The 12,899-nt window shown below is 38.9% G+C and overlaps 1 protein-coding gene and 2 pseudogenes across 3 annotated transcripts in view; all 3 read left to right on the top strand.

Moving 5' to 3' along the window:
* The window catches only part of Slc4a4 (solute carrier family 4 member 4), a 393,201-nt gene that overhangs the window by 377,533 nt on the left and 2,769 nt on the right, over positions 1 to 12,899 (top strand). The window lies entirely within an intron of this gene.
* On the top strand, positions 155 to 11,841 carry LOC101723719 (pyrroline-5-carboxylate reductase 3-like; annotated as a pseudogene). Its single transcript, XR_015440253.1, has 2 exons — positions 155 to 3,318; positions 3,829 to 11,841. The product of XR_015440253.1 is annotated as a pyrroline-5-carboxylate reductase 3-like (transcript).
* Positions 8,527 to 8,617, top strand: LOC147830277 (small nucleolar RNA U3; annotated as a pseudogene).

Genomic DNA, 12,899 nt, shown 5'->3' with positions numbered 1-12,899 from the left:
TATGAGTGTCAGGTGCTTCTGTTCCACTCTTTGCCTCACTGTTAAATGCTTCTTATTCTGTTCCTCTGGGAGCTGCAGGGATCAATTTACTGATGAGTAAGTCAGTGCCCCTGTGCCCAGTTCACCCTAATCTTTCCAGGCAGGAAGATGAAGGAAGTGGCCAGATTACATAAGAGATTATTAAGAATTATCTGTTTAAGAAATTTTAATGACATTATCTCATATAAGCTTTCAAAGTAAGAAAAAATGTACTTAACTAGAAATAATGGGAATAGTTTTATGAAGAAGAAATATTGTCATACTTTTTGTAAAATTTGTGAAATACAAAATACCACTTTCTTCCATCTAGGATGATGCATGTACTCAATTCTCAAAGTGAATAAAATTGTGAATAGGCACAAGCACACAAAAATTGCTCAAATGAGCAAAATCTCAGAATGATGTTCCATCCAGAAATAATTTGCAGAAGACTCATCTGTTATCTAAAATTTTCTAGGAAACTTATTCCTAAATTGTAATCAGACAGTGGTACTGGTGGTGAGTGGAGCAACAGAGGGGATGAGAAATAAGTATTGGTGGTAGTGAAAAGTTAGATTGGAAAAACAAAAGCCAGGAACATTAGCTAAAACAGTCTTTTTACCTGGAAACTTAATATATAGGCAATAGCCCTGAGTATCTGGGTATCAATGGTAGTGGTGATGATGGATTTGGATTTTATCACTGAGCTGGAAGAAGCAGCAAAAGCCACATTCAGAATAGATCATACTATGGGAAAGTTTGATAAATTCTTCAACATATCACAGAGAACTCATCAAATATTACCATGAATGACAATAACTTGAGTCAAGAAATTAGGATCAAATTATATTTAGTATAATATTGCCAACCTAAGGTCAGAGAGAGGTCCCCCAAAGAATAATGATATTTATTTGGGGATAATAAAGTATTGCAATGGGAACATGTGTATCATAGTAAAGTGAATGCCTTCAAAGTTGAGAAAAGGGGAAGTTTTTAAAGGTGAAAATAGGGAGAATTACACACAATATTTTAAACAATAATTCTTTCCCTCAAGATTTGATAACAAGGTAACACCTGTTGGAATTTGAATAGGCAGTTGCTGAACAGATGTTCTTCAAGAAGCATTGTTTTGAATAAGGGAGCAGCAGCTTTTGTGCAAGGTTGTAGTTCTGGCAGAGTGTCTTAGTTACTTTATCTCACTGCTGAGACGAAATACTTGACATCCAGAGTTAAAGGAGGAAAGGTTTATTTCAGCTCACAGTTTGTATAGGTTTCACTCCAGCTCCAAGGCAGGGCAACATGACAGAAGGGCCTCACAGGGGAGAAACAGTTCATGGTGTGGCAGGCAGGAGTCAGTAAAGCATCAAGCAGCAGCCTGCCTTCCTTCTCTGCCTTTATATTCCATCCAGGCTACAAGCCTATTGATTGGTGCCACCCACCCCCAGGGTGGGCCTTCCCACTATCCACATCCAGAGTTAGGTATGCTAAACCCATTTAGTTATCACACACCCTACATCTAGCCACCTCTGAAAAGCTCCACCTATGAGCACATGAGGCTTTGGCAGGGCATTTAGACATAAGTCATTACACAGAGTCATTTGTGGTAGTTACTATAAGGTGATGTGAGTATTGATTTATTTACTTATTTGTCAGGGTTAACATGACTTTTCTGAGAGCTTTCATATTATGAAAAAATACATACTTTTGCATTTCTGCAATTCTTCATTATGCTATCTGGTTTTCCTGATCAACCTGAAAACTAGAAAGAGAAACCCAGAACACCCTGAGCTACCAAACCATTCGTCTCAATGTTTGGGCAGGCCAGTTTAAGCACCTTGGGTCTGTGTGAAGAGCTCAGCTTCTCATTCAGAATCCACTTATGCTTATTAAAAAATCAACACAATTGGTTATTTGTGGATTTCTTAGAATACAGGAAGTAAGAAATGAGAGAGAAAACTATACAAAAGTAAGCTATCAAGAATAAATAGGTTAGGGGCTGGAGATTTAGCTCAGTGGCACCATGGCTGCCTTGCAAGCACAAGGACCTGAGTTTGATCCCCGGTACTGAAAATAAATAAATAAAACAAAAAATAATTTTTAAAAAAGTTAATAGGTTAGCCCTGGCAGAAGAGAGAAGATTTTTAAAACTCTATAAATACAGTCAAGAACTTAAGAGCCAGTTTATTTAATACAGAGGCAAGGATGCTATAACAGGTCTTAAAGGAAAATATTGATTTTAATTTTGATTAAAAGATTAAACTGATTAAATGTCTTTAAGATAAAATGTATTTTAATTAATGCTCAAAATAATGATTTGGAACTGGAACAAACATTAAACTCTTTTCTACTCTTGTTCATTTAAAAGTCCCCACAGCTAAGACTTTTAAGAACAGAAAGATCCCTAAAATCTTCCCCTAATACTCTATTCAACCAACATCACTGCAGAAAACTCCTTCAGGTCAGACTACTGAGGCACCTCTGATCATTGCTAATGGTAATCATAACCATGCCCACACAGAACCAGAACCACCGTACCCTCCCTAACTGACACCCTTAGATCATTTGCAGCATAGTCTTCATCTACAAAAGCCACTCTGTGAAGTTTGGGAAAAGTGACTACACTACAAGATGCACAGACATCAATGCAGAGATAGGGAAAAAATGAAGAAGCAAGGTAACAATGTCACTACAATGTCACTACATGATTACAAGAATTCTCCAGTGACTAACCCCACAGAGTTTGTGGAAATTTATGAATTTTTAAATATGAGTTCAAGATAATCTTAAGAAATATCAGTGAGATAGCAGAGAATATAAAGTGACAAATCAGGACCTACTTCTCTGGCCTACGAACCGCTAGTGCTATGGTTGCTGTGAGCCCTGACCCGCGGCTCGTGGGCTTCATGGGTGCGGGCCGAATGGCAGAGGCCATAGCGCAGGGCCTCATCCGAGCAGGCAAAGTGGAAGCTCAGCACGTGCTGGCCAGTGCACCAACAGACAGGAACCTCTGCCACTTCCGGGCTCTGGGCTGCCAGACTACCCACTCCAACCAGGAGGTGCTGCAGAGGTGTTCGCTGGTCATCTTTGCCACCAAGCCTCAAGTCCTGCCTGCTGTCCTGGAGGAGGTGGCCCCCATGGTCACTGCTGAACACATCTTGGTATCTGTAGCTGCTGGAGTCTCTCTCAGCACCCTAGAGGAGCTACTGCCCCCCAAAACACGAGTGCTCTGGGTATCACCCAACCTGCCCTGTGTAGTCCAGGGAGGGGCCATGGTGATGGCAAGGGGCCTCCATGCTGGGAGCTATAGGGAACAGGGAAAGGGTACATTACTTGAACCTCTACAGTTAAGTCCTAGTCTCCTGTGAGCCATGGCAGTACACGGTGAATTACAGGAAAGGTAGAAAAATGAGACTGAGAAGAAGCTGAGCTTTGGGTTTGATCGGTGCTGCTCTGGGCGGCAAAGACAAAAGCCCCCAGTTTACTGCACCTTTTATTCCATACTCAGTACATCGGGAGAAACAAATGTAACAAATGACTTGCAGAGAGTTCAGTACATCCTGCATAAATAAGATGTAACAATCCAAGAACAAGGAGGAACTGAGTAGAAGTTTTTTCTTCCCAGGATGTTCTCAGCTCCCAGGATGTTTCTTGTCCTGGAGAATCACAGCATCACTGGATCATTGAGGTCTCCGTTGTGACCGGAGGCCAAAATGGAATTATGTCTCAGAATTCCATATCTGGGCTGTAGGCAGGAGAACTAGGCTAACCAAATGATTTTACCCTAAAGTTATGTAGCATTGCTCCCGACAGGGAACAGTGAGGCCAAACTCCTGCAGAACTTGCTGGAGGCCTGTGGGCTTATGAGGAGGAGCCTGAGGCCTACTTGGACATCCACACTGCCCTGAGTGACAGTGGCGTGGCCTTTGTGTGCACATTCTCTGAGGCCCTGGCTGAAGGTGCCATCAAGATGGGCATGCCCAGTAGCCTGGCCCACCGCATTGCTGCCCAGACCCTGCTGGGAACAGCCAAGATGCTGCAGTGGGAGGGGCAGCACCCAGCTCAGCTGCGAACAGACGTACTCACACTGGCCCGCACCACTGCCTATGGTCTCCATGCCCTGGAGCAGGGTGGGCTGCGAGCAGCTGCCATGAGTGCTGTGGAGGCTGCTACTTACTGGGCCAAGGAGCTCAGCAAGAAGTAGGGCCCAGCCTCCAGAGGAGGCCACCTGCTTCTTGCCCAGCCAAAACCCACAAGTGCAGAGTATAGCCCTATGTAGTCCCCTACTCCTCCCTTTGCCCCTTCCCTAAGGACCAGCTCTGTGTCCATCCCAAATGAATGTCTTCTCTCCTCTTACACAGGAAAATGCAGCCCCACCTATGCAGTCCTCTTCCCATCATTGTGGTTTAATACCTAAAGAGCCCACTGTAATGGGTGATGTTGATTATCAGGTGCCTGAAATTTGGGGCCACTTTGAGGTCATGAGCAGAGCTGCTGGCCACAAAAGCAACTGAACCTGGTTTGGAGCCTGAGTCTTTCCTTGGATTTTACAGCAGCTCCCTGGACTCTAGCCAGGGTAGCTCTCATTCCAGCTCCCTCCACAAAGCCAGTGGCCTTGGCCTGGCCCCCACAGGGAGCTGAAGCACCCTCCCAGCCCCTGAGCAGCAAGCAGGTAGAGTGTTCTTCTCATGTCTGAGGAGGCTGCATTCTGGAAGCTACAGCTGTGCCAGCCAGGTCTGCTGCAGCACTAGGACAGCATTAGGTGGGCAGAGGCCAGGTGGAAGAGCTGCTTGAGGTTTGGGGGGCAGGCCCCAGTCAGCTGGAAGACTATAACCCTGCCTCCAGCTCAATTTAGGCCCCCTTCCTCCTTCAGATCCTAAGCTCCTGGCACATGGTCAGGTAGAGCTGGGCCCTAATGACCCTCCTCTGGGTCAGAAGTCCTAGGCCCTGTGGCCCCCATAGACCTCTGCAGGACTGGACCCTTTTAAGCATATCATTTAACATCAGGTCAGGAACATAGGACTAGGAGAAGAGCAAGGCCATGGAATTGAGGACTGAGACTCAGGGCACTGGATGGGGAGTATCCAGGCTGGCTGGCTACAGCTCTGACCCCTGCATCTGGCACTACCCCCCAATGCTTTCCTGGGCCTCCCTGGCCACAAAGACCCCAGGGTGCAGCACCCTCCCTAGCTTCAGAGAAGGTAGCCTTTTGAACCTGTGCAGGAGCACCCCTACCCCTTTCCCCCAGTGTGGTTTCAGATAGCTCCTGTAGTGCCATCTGCTAGCTGGGTGACATTAGGCAAGTTTATCTTATCTACACAAAAGCTAATGGCACTACTGGGACAGAACAGGATGTCTCATTCCTCATGCACAACTCCTCTACCACACTGCTCACTATTCTGTCAAACTTCCCCCTAAAGCTGTAGTCCCTGCCCTTCCCCTAGGTCCCTGCCTCGACTTCCCACTTCTGCCCTCAACTTCCCATTCTTACCCCATTCCTAGATGGCTACACTCTTAATTTCAAAAGTCACAGAATTTTTTCCTGTTTGTTGTTAGTGCTTAACTATACCATGGTTCAAATAAACAAATTTTTTTAAAAGTGACAAATCAATGAAATCAAGAATACAATTCATGATCTGATCTCTCCAGAGGGCAAATTCAATATATTGAAGGGCTTATTTACTGCAAATATATTTCTGGTTGGTTCTAGCTTTTGATATATAACAACAAGTCTAGTTCATGTGGTCAAAGGTAGTAGATTTTTTGTCACAGTTTGTCATTTTCTAGGCTGTGTTTGATGCTGTTGTTGATGTTGACTACATTACTTTGGCCAAGGTGACATGATTGTTCTAGTCAGTTATCCTTTCTGGTATACCAAGACTGAGATTTTTCTAAAGGCCATTACAGGTTCAAAACCCAAAGGCCAAGTAAACCTGGAGGACAATCTAAGAAGTAGCAATTCCCTAAGGGTTCTAAATACTAGCAATAAAGATACTTGCAATAAGCAATTTACAAGCAGCAACCCAGGAATTAAACGAAAAATACCAACAACAGCAATAGCAACAAAAAATTAGAAATGAGAAGACACCTAAACAAGACTCAAACCCAGATTTCCAGATCACCAAAGCTAAATCCAGAGGGCAATGAGATGGAACAATATGAAACTCAACCACCTGGACTCCCTGAACTGGTAACAAGGGAGGTAATAAAAGAGGCTCTGGAAACAATGAAATCAGAAATAATTTCTCAGATGACCACAGAGATTGTTGAAGACATGATTAATAACTCCAGAGCAACACAGACAAAAAACAGAGGAGCTAAAGAAAATCATGGAAACCATGAATAACCAGCATAGAAAAGAGGTGGAAAACATAAAACACATCCAAGCAGTTATCCAAGAAATTAAAAATTCCTTTGAAACTTTCCACAGCAGAATAAGTGAATGTGAGGAATAAATTTCAGATATAGAAGACAGGATTGTAGTTGACAAACATGAAAATAAAGATTTCTTAAAAATACCAAGGGACCATAAGAAATCAATCCAACAGCTACAGGGTGATACAAAACAGAATAAATTAAGATTGATTGGAGTCAGTGAAGGAGTTGGAGATTGCACAAAAGACATGAATAAACTTTTTACAAAAGTAATCCCAGAAAACTTCCCAAACAAGGAAAAAGAATTTGACATAAAGGTAAGTAAGGCATATAGAATTCCAACTAGCTGTGATAAAAAAATATACATCTGGAAATATAACAGTCAAGATTCTAGAAGTCCAAAACAAGAACAAAATATTAAAAGCAGGTAAAGAAAAGAAACAAATCACATACAAAGGAAAGCCCATCAGAATCACAGCAGATTTCTCAACACAAACCCTCAAGTGAAGTAATTCTCAACACAAACCCTGGAGGATTTCAAGCTCTAAAAGAAAGAAACATCCAACCCACATTGATGTATCTTGCAAAACTATATTTCAAAATAAATGGAGAAATAAGATATTTTCATGACAAAGAACAATTTGGGAACTTCATGAATACCAAACCAGTGCTGCAAAAAATTCTAAAAAATATCCTAGGAAATGACAATGAGGGTAACAACTCCATGAAGCCCAGAAGAATGAATTCATCAGGCAAGGGAAGAAATTAAATGCAAAGGGAGAAAAAAATTCAACAATAGGAAATGATCATGACAAGGATAAATCAATACATATCAGTTATAAACATCAATGTTAATGTTCTCAATTCACCAATAAAAAATAGACTGGCAAAATGGATCAAGAGGCAAAATCCAAAAAGAAACACACTTAATTTAAAAAGAAATTCATAGACTGAAAGTCAAAGGATGGAAAACAATACTCCATGCAACAGGAACCCGAAGGAAGGCAGGGGTAGCTATCCTATTTGTAGACAAAGTGAATTTCAAACCAAGACTAATTAAGAGAGACAAAGAAGGTCACTACATCCTTGTAAAGGGAACAATCCAAGAAGAAGAGATGACAATCATAAATATATATGCACCAAATACTAATGCATCCAACTATATAAAACAAATATTAATGAACCTGAAAAATAAAATAAGCACTCATACAATCATAGTAGGGGAAACTCAATAGCCCACTATCACAGATAGACAGATCAACTAGACATAAAATCAACAATGCAATACTAGAACTGAACCAAACTCTTCAACAAATGAACTTAACAGATGTTTACTGAGTGTTCCACCCCACAAAATCAGAATACACATTCTCCTCAGTGGTGCACAGGTCATTTTCCAAAATAGACCACATGCTAACTCATATAACATCCCTAAGTAAATGCAAAGGAACAGAAGTTATCCCCTTTATACAATCAGATCATAGTGCAAAGAAATTGGAGATCAATAGCAAAAGAAACCATAAGAACTACATAAATACATGGAAATTAAATAACACCCTTCTGAACAACCAATGGGTCACAGAGGAAATTAAAGAAGAAGTTAGACAGTTTCTACAATTAAATGTCAATGCCAATACAATATACTGGAATTTATGGAACACAGTGAAAGCAGTTTTACAAGGGAAACTCATAGCAGTGAATACCCACGCTAGGAAAACAGTAAATTCTGAACCACAAGATTCCAGAAAAAGAAAAGCAAGAAAAATGCAAAGCTCATATGAGGGAGAAAATTATAAAGATTAGAGCAGAAATCAATGCAATGGAGACTAAGAGAATAATACAAAAAAGTCACCAAATTGAAGAGTTGGTTTTTTAAAAGAATAAATAAAATCAACAAACCCTTAGCCAAATTTATCCAAAAAAAAAAAAAAAAAAGGAAACAAAAGGCTCAGATCCATGGAATTAACTTAAAAAGGTGAAATTAGAATAGATCCAGCAGAAATCCAGAGGATCATTAATACTACTTTGAAAACCTATACACCAATAAGATGGAAAACACAGAAGAAATGGACAGATTGCTAGATACATATGAATTACCAAAATTGAACCAAGAAGATATAAAAATTCTAAACAACCAAGGCTATACTTTCAGGGATCATTTCTATAGTTGGTTACTAGAAAAGTTTCTTTGATCATGTAGAGTACCATAAATTGTAAACAACCCAATATCAATGAAATTGAAAACATAATTAAAAACTTATCAACAAAAAAAAGCCCAGATCCTGGTGGCTTCATGGCTGAATTCTACAAGAAATGTAGAGAAGAGCTAATGCCACTAATGCTAAAACTCTTTAACAAAATTAAAAGAGAAGCAATACTCGCAAATTCATTCCTGGAAGCAAGCATTACCTTGATTCCAAAAGCAGAGAAAGACCCAACCAAAAAAGAGAACTTCAGTTCAATCTCCCTAATGAATATAGATGCAAAAATGCTCAATAAGATACTGGCAAACAGAATGCAGAAGATCATCAAGAAGATCATATACCCTGAACAAGTGGGATTCATCCTAGGGATGCAAGGATTGTTCAACATACATAAATCAATAAATGTTATGCACTATATTAACAGAGTCAAGGACAAAAACCATATGACCATCTTAATTTTTTATTTTTTTTGGTACCTGGCATTGAACTCAGGATCTTGCACTTGCGAGTCAGGTGGCAGAACCACTGAGCTAAATCTCTGGCCCTCACCATCTTAATAGATACAGAAAAATTATTTAGCAAAATGCAACACCCATTAATGGTAAAAATCCTACAAAAAAATTGGAATATATGGTCTTTATCTCAACCTGATAAAAGCCATCTATGAAAAACCAACAGCCAACGTCATACTAAATGGTCAAAAAATGAAATCTTTCATGCTAAAATCAGAAATAAGACAAGGATGTTCACTGTTACCACTCCTGTTCAATATAATTCTGGAAACATTTGTCGCAGCAATTAGACAAGAGAAAGAAATAAAAGGGATAAAGATAGTAAATGAAGAAATTAAACTGTCATTATTTCTGGATGACATGATGCTTTATATGGAAGACCCCCAAAACCCCACCAAAAGACTTCTAGACTTAATAACCAAATTCAGTGCAAGATCAACACTCAAAAATCAATAGCCTTGTACACAAATAACAGACTTACTGGGAGAAAAATGGGAGAAACAGTTCCTTTCACAGTAGAATCCAAAAAATGAAATATCTAGGAATCAATCTAAAGAAAAAAGCAAAAGACCTCTACCTTGAAAACTACAGCACTTTGAAAAAAGAGATCAAAGAAGATATCAGAAAATGGAAAGACATCCCTTGTTCTTGGGTAGGAAGAACCAATATAGTGAAAATAGCCATATTTCCATAAGAGCGATAATTCAATGTAATCCTAATGGAATTTCCAACAGCATATTTCACAGAACTAGAGAAAACAATCCAAAAATTCTTTTGAAACCAGAAGAGACTTAACAATTAAAGATAACAATGACAAGGCAGGGGGTATCACAATCTCCAACCTGAAAGTATACTACAAAGCTACTGCGATAAAAAAAAAAAAAAAAAAACCCAGCATGCTACTGGCAAAGAAACAGACCCCAGCATCAATGGAACAGATTAGAAGATGCAGAAACAACTCCAGACATACTCACCCACCTCATCTTTGACAAGGGATCCAAAAATCCAAAAACCCTCATTGGAGGAAAGATAGCCTCTTTAATAAATGGTGCTGGAAAAACTCGGTTTCAACTTGCCAAAGATTAAAACTAGACCCATGTCTTTCACCATGCACTAAACTAAAATTGAAAAGGATCAAGGATGTGAATATTAAAATAGAAACACTAAACCTGCTAGAAGATAGGTTAGGTAGAACTCTTGAAAACATTGGCATAGAAGAAGACTTTATGAACAAGACCTCACTTGCAAGGGAACTAGCACAAAGAATCAACAACAGGGATCTCATCTTATTAAAAAGCTTCTGCACATCAAGAGATACCACCAACAGAGTGAAGAGATAACCCACAATGTGGGAAAAGTATTTTACCAGCTGTTCCTCAAACAAAGGTCTATTATCTAGAATATACAAAGAACTTTAAAAAATCAGATCCCCCAAATTTAAAGACCCGATCCAAAAAATGGGCATCTGAAATGAACCAATATTTCTCAGGCAAAGAACTAGAAACAGCAAATAAACATATGAAAAAATGTTCAACATCACTGGTCGTTTGAGAGATGCAAATAAAAACAATGCTGAGATTCCACTTCACTCCAGAAAGAATGGCTGCTATCAAGAAATGAACCAGTAATAAATGTTGGCCAGGTGGTGGGGAAAAAGGTACCCTTGTCCACTGTTGGTAGGAGTGTAGACTGGTGCAACCACTGTGGAAGTTAGTGTGAAGATTCCTCAAAAACTAGGATTGGAAGTCCCATTTGACTCAGCTATTCCCCTGCTGGGTATCTTCCCAAAGGAATTAAAAGCATCACACCACAGCGATGTATGTGCACCTATGTTTACAGTGGCACAGTTTGTAATAGCTATATCTTGGAAACAGCCCAAATGCTCATCAACTGGTGACTGGATAAAGAAGATGTATTTTTTTAAAAAATAGAGTATTACTTAGCCCTAAAGAATGATAAACTAGAGTCATTTAGAGCTAAATGGATGCATATTGAGGCCATACTCTTAATTGAATTAAATAGGACACGTGACAAATATTTTCACTAGTGTGAGAAATTGAAAGTAAATGAGGATTAAAATGAATAATAGATAATGTGAAATAGGAAGAAAAGGTTCAAAGGGGAAGTAGAAATAGGGGGCTGGGGGAAAGGAAAGAAGGGAAAGAAGAAATATGAGAAAAGAAGGAAAAAGCAGAAATGATGGTTTTGTAAATAGGGAGAGGTAGAAGGGTGGAAGGGAGGGAAGAGGAATGGGAAGAAATAAGAACCAAGATATATCATGTAAAGGTAGAAGTTTCCAATGATGAATGTGATCATAATGTATACCTAAAATGTATCAATAAACTTAATTAAAAAAAAATAATTCCTGTACAGTGTTGGAGGGGAGGGATGTAGATTGGTATAGACACTATAGAAAACAATTTGGAGGTTTCTAAAGAAATTATTATATGACCTAGTGATTCCTTTTCTGAATATTACTTAAGTAAATAAAATTCCTAACTCATAAAGATATATGTACTCTCATGTTCAGTGCAACATTATTCACAATAGCCAAGATATGGAACCAACTTAAGTGTCCATAGCAAAAAGAATGAGTAACTATGGGAGATGGATGTATCAATTTCTCAATTGTAGTTACCTTTTTACTATGTATGTGTATCCTATAACATCATGTTGTATACATTAAATATACATAATAAATTTGATTTTTAAAAAAATAAAACAGCAAAAATATCTTTTCCAAATACATAGTCAATAAAATTTTAGAAGCTTTATGTGTTTTCTTCACATTTGGTTCTAGTCTCTATTTAAAGATAAGTTATATACATGTATGTTGTAAGATTCATTGTTCATTAATTGCACCTGGAGAATTAATTTTTCTATGTGAAAAAAACTTTCTTCTCTCCAAAGAATGGCTTTATATCTTTGTTGGAAATAAATTGACAATATATGCATTGGTCTATTTCTCTGTATTCCCTTCCATTGACTATTTGTCTTGTCTATGTTACAAATATGACAGTATATTAATGGCTGTAGCTTCACTATAAGTATTAAAATCAAGTATTGTAAGTTCTTCCACTTTATTCTTTGTTCAAAATTTTACAGTCCTTTGGATTTTTATATATATTTTGGAATAATTATGACAGTTTTTGAAATAAATTGCTGATATTTGAAAATTATAGTCTTGCCACATATCAGAGAGCAGCTCTACTCCTAGTTATATATTCAAGAAAAATTTAAGCTCATATTTATCAGGACATATACGCAAAACTATTTATATCAGTATTGTTTATAAAAACCACACACTGAAAAATAAAAGCCAATAATATTGAGATAGGGATATGTTTACAGAAATGGAAGTGAGGTCAGAGATTAAAACTCGTGGAGTAAAAACCAGCAGCAAAATACAACCACTCTGGAACTGGGAATAGAGACACCTGGAACACAATTTGGTGAATAAAAAAGAATCCTAGATCCCAAGGAATCAGGAGAAGGTGACAGGAAAACTTGAAAACTAGAGAGAAGCTGAAAAAATACAACACAACACAGAGAAAATAATGAAGCAGTCTGGAAAGCTCACCTCAGCTTCTGGGAGGGATCCTGTCCCTGCTAACACAAGGAAAGCCTGGAAAGGGTCAACAGGTCTGTGGACAAACAATGGACTTGGATGGCAGTGCTAACCCCAAGAAAAGCCCACAGCTACTGAAAACTGCAAAAACAGTGTAGAGTTTTTCTCTGGAAGTGACTTCTTCTATATGGCAGTTGGGAAAGAAATCCACTGCCATTGCTACCA

Source organism: Heterocephalus glaber, unplaced genomic scaffold (genome assembly GCF_053883595.1).
Source record: "Heterocephalus glaber isolate CG9 unplaced genomic scaffold, H.glaber_assembly_v1.0 deba00000281, whole genome shotgun sequence".
Lineage (NCBI taxonomy): Eukaryota > Metazoa > Chordata > Mammalia > Rodentia > Bathyergidae > Heterocephalus > Heterocephalus glaber.
This window is presented reverse-complemented; position numbering and strand designations above follow the sequence as displayed.